The sequence below is a fragment of the Sylvia atricapilla genome, chromosome W (genome assembly GCF_009819655.1).
Source record: "Sylvia atricapilla isolate bSylAtr1 chromosome W, bSylAtr1.pri, whole genome shotgun sequence".
Taxonomy (NCBI): domain Eukaryota; kingdom Metazoa; phylum Chordata; class Aves; order Passeriformes; family Sylviidae; genus Sylvia; species Sylvia atricapilla.
This window is the reverse complement of record NC_089173.1, coordinates 21,438,500-21,442,974: the sequence shown is the minus strand read 5'-3', so window position 1 is coordinate 21,442,974 and position 4,475 is coordinate 21,438,500. Positions and strand designations below refer to the sequence as shown.

General features: G+C 45.1%; 1 long non-coding RNA gene across 1 annotated transcript; it reads right to left on the bottom strand.

Annotated features, from left to right (window-relative positions):
• Positions 1–1,294: 1,294 nt before the first annotated feature.
• Positions 1,295–3,683, bottom strand: LOC136373273 (uncharacterized). The gene is made up of 2 exons (XR_010745611.1): positions 3,544–3,683; positions 1,295–1,728 (listed from the first exon to the last, which is right to left on the bottom strand). It is a non-coding gene; the product is annotated as an uncharacterized lncRNA (long non-coding RNA).
• Positions 3,684–4,475: the final 792 nt, after the last annotated feature.

Below are 4,475 nucleotides of genomic sequence, written 5' to 3'. Positions count from 1 at the left end.
TAGTCAGCTCTTTAAAGGGGGAACTCGAGGGGTCGCCTGCGCCGCCGCTGCTCCTGTCGCCGCCCTCGCTCCTGTCGCCGCTGAGGATCAGGTGTCAGTCGGACCTTCTGCTCTCGCCGCAGCAGAGTCGGGAGGCTCCGATCTCGCGGGAATTCCCGGCAACCCAACTGGGCTCGTGTGGTCTAGGGGTGTCACTTCTTCCCAGTCCCTTTGTGGTCGTGGCGAGGCGGCAGAAGCAGAATTCAGTCTTTAGGTAGCTGAGGGTCTTCTCGGTGTTGTAGTGCCTCCCTTTTTACCTGGATTTGGTGCTGGGTCGCGGCTTTTGGGTCCGCTTGCCGGCAGCTGTACTTCGGTTTTGGAGCGGTGCACCATGGAAGTCCTTGGATTTTCCTATTAGGCGGGGCCGGCAGCTCGAGGAGCCGGCAGGGAACGGCGACAGCCTAGCCCGACGGAAGGGGGGGGCCCCGGGGTTTTAGAGGGGGTATACAACTTGGAATGAGATTTTTGAGGGTACAAACTTTGGTACAAACAGCTTAACAGACCGGTTTACAACTGGCATAATATTTGAAACAGTACAACTTTTTAACAAATGGCAGACTGTGTAAGAAAATGGGAATCTCTTACATTTTATTCATTTCAATAACCACACTTAATGAGGATTAAATGCACCTGGGTCTCTAAGGGGTCAAGATTTAATTTTTATTTGAAAATTACTGGCATATTTTCTCTTTCAGTGTTTTGTTCTTGGGGGAGTGGTTGTGAGGGGTTTTTTTTGCTTTGTTTTGGATTTCTTTGGTAATAGAAGTTATAAATAACGAGTCCAATTTCATTTAAAAGGGCCAATTTATTAATAGAATTTTGTGAATCAGTATTTTGTGGAAAAAGCCAACATCAATGGGACAGCATATAGCCCCCGGGATTAAATGCTGGGTGCACCTCAGGTGTGACTGCAAAGCCGCACCCCTCCCCGCTCACAGATTCTGCCCCAGACAGTCTCTGCTTGAAGAAAAAGGTTGCCTCTTTCTCTTGTCTACTCTGCAGCTGTTTTCAAATCTACATTTCTTTTCTTTTCCTCTGCTGCTCTGATGAGTGGGGCTCGGGGCAGATACTTCTGATTAGTTTTTCAGGAACTTGGCATACGCACGGCCCCGGGGCAGAGTGTGGATAAAGGCTCAGTCAGGCGAGGAGCATTGAGTCATCAGTAATGTCATCTCAGGAGAAGGCCCATCTCCTTCAGGGAACTCCTCCCTTTATTTTGTAGATGGGGGGTTAACGGCATCCTGGAAACAATCACGGAGCTGCAGAATACTTTTATTTCAAAGAGACATAGGCATTAGATATCGTACGTGTTTTATACAGAATGTTTTACTAAAAGAACAAATTAATTCCACCATGGCTATAATAATAACCAAGGAGGTTCGGGGAGTTACAAAAGAAAGCGTCGACTTTGTTTTGTGGCTGCCTGTGAAATACACCCCAACATCAGGCTGCTGCTGGCAATTCTGTGCACGGATGGGACGAGACCTGTTTGGGGGCTGAAAGGAAAAAAAATGGCCCCGGGGGGTTCAGGGCTTTCTCCGTTCAGCTGTTTGACCCGAGCAGAAAACACGGAGCTTTTGCTGAACTGCGCCCTCCATTCTATCCACACGTCCAGGGCACGTGGAGGTCATTTTTCAACTTCTTTCTTGCCAGCAGCCAAACTTCCACAGCCCCGGGGAAAGAAAGAGTCTGGGGAAAAAAGGAACAAAGAAAACATGAAAAAATAAAATAAAAATACATAAAATAAGAAACAAAATTAAATATAAAAAGGAAATAAAATTTAAAAGTAAAAAACTAAAACTAAAAATAAAAATAAATAAAATTGAATAAAAAAGTAAAATTACTAAAAGTAATTAAAATTAGCTAAAAAATAATAAAAGAATATTAAAATTAAAAAAATAGGAAGAAAAAGGTTTTAAAAAACACACTAATGAAAATAACACACAAAAAAATCACAAAAAATAAACATAAAGAAGACAAAATGAAACATAATAAATAAAATACAAAATCAAATAAATGCAGCTCTGCCCTCATGCCCCTGCCTAACACAGCTCCAGGAGTTTCCTGGATTATGCTGCAATATGGAAAAAACAAACCCAGTGCCTCCCACAAACTAAGGTTTTCTAGACAATGCCCAGTTTTGCTTGCAAACAAATTCTGTCTTAGCGGGAAGCTCACTTTGGATGAACATCCACACATGTGCCAAGGCAGGAAAGAACCACCTCACTGTGTCCCAGGAAGAGCAGCCAGGCCAGGACTGAAGTTTTAAGGGGATCCATGGAATTACAAATGCAGCAAATTGAACTTTACAAAGAGATGAATCATGGCCATGAAACACTTGGCAAGTTTTGCTGGGAATTCACAGAATTCTGTGGGTACGGTGCTGAACAATGCCTGATTTTACAACCTTAATTTGGTAAATTTCCTTGGAAACGTGCCCTAAGACATACTGAAATCCCAATTAGGATGGAAAACTAGCATTTGCAATAAACATTCCCTTACTAAAACCAGGGAGAGGAGAAACATGAAAGAAAATGAAGGAATAATACCAAAATCCCAGCTTGCCTGGAAAACAAGCTCACAAATTCCTAACACTGAAAACTTTTGGCACAGTCATCGAGTTAGTGGAAGTTCATGGAATGATGATTTAAAATCTGCTTCCTCTGCTCTGATTTTAAAGGGAAGTAGGAATTCAACAGGTCTACTTGCTCCTATCCAAGAGTCACCTGTAGTTTGTGGGAGTAGATGCAAAGAAACTCAAGACTCACTTGTATTTGACATCTGAAACTCTGTAGGGCAGGAATGTGTGGGGCAGAGAAACGAGGTCAGGATGTGGGGCAGGATAGGTGTAGGGCAGGATTATGTATGGGGCAGAGCTCAGGGAGAAAATCAGGGGTCAGAAAAATCCATGGGGCAGAGATCTGTGGGGCAGGAATGGGGGAAGGAATGTGTGGGGCAGAGCTGGGGGAGAGAAACAGAGCCAGGAAATCTACGGGGCAGAAAAATCCATGGGTCAGAAAAATGGGGTCAGAGAAATCTGTGGGGCCGGAATGTGTGGGGCAGGGAACATCATTTCCACACATTCCCTGCCCCACAGATCACAATCATGCCCCACATCCTGACCCCATTCCAGTCCCATAGATTTTCTAACCCCTTTTTTCTCCCCAGCTCTGCCCCACACATTCCTGGCCCTGTTTTTCTTCCCCCAGCACCGCCCCACACAGCTCCTGGGGAGACCTGTTGTCTATGAAGTTATGTCTTAAAAATGAAGTTTTTAGTTTAGTAAAGATCAATTTTTGCTGCTAAAAATTAAGGAGGTGGCATGCTGGTGCTGGTGCTTTAACCTTCTAACATTAGAGGGTATTTGCAGTAAAAATTCATTATTGAAGCAGCTAACTTCAAAATAAGACTTAACCACACTGGTAGCCAAAAGAGAGTCTCAAAATCAAGATACAAATCTCACAGCTATTAAAAAAACTTCTGCCTTTGGAGCCTGTAACTTACCAGCCCCTCATGTTTTCACGAAGACAACGCCAACATATGACTTATTCCATAACTATTAATTTTTACCAAGTTGATGATTAAAACCTACTAGAAAGCTTAAAAAATTTAAAAATCCATTTCCTCAAGTACCCTCAGCGGGGAGGTGTCTGGTCCCTGGGCTGCTCTGCCATGGATTTTATCCCTCTGCATCTGAAAGAAAGTTAGGACAACAGCCAAAGTGCTGCAGGGTAACTTGACAGCTCCAGACATCTCGTGTCAATCTAGGAATACCCTCGACAGGCCAGCTACACACTACGTGACAGATTCCAAGTCCCTGGGCCTTGCCCTATTACCCCTATCCCCAGACTAAGCAGCAAGGCAGAGCAGCTCCGGGCCAAACACACACAGATACCTGTGACACAGGGCAGGACAAACGAGGGGACACAACAGGGACAGAAATCTCTTGGCAAGAGGAATGACCGCAAGGACTGAGAGGACTCGGGATGAGATGACCGAGGTAAGACTGAGGGTGAGCTGACCAGGCTCAGAGAACCCTGCAGGAAGAAGATGCCAATGGGATGGCTTATGCCAAGAACCAAAAAGACGGATGCCCGAGAGTCCTACGGTCAGAATCCCCTACCTATCTTTGCATTCCTAAAAGACCTAATCCTCAAGAATGGATCGTGGCAGTGCACAGCTGTGGACACAGCTCAGAACAAGACCTGAAAAGGCACCAGACCGGATGCTTGTGAAGAGAGATGGATTCCAATGTGCCTCTGAGCTCCTGAGTCAAAGGCTCAATGGCATCAGCACCTGGCCAAGGAATAGGGAGATGTTAAGAATGATGCCTGATATTTCCCACAGGCTCCTCAAAGGGCTAAGGCAAAAGACACCCAAAAAAACCAGAGAGAGCACAACAGATAGTGACACACCATGCCCTGGGACTGCTCTGC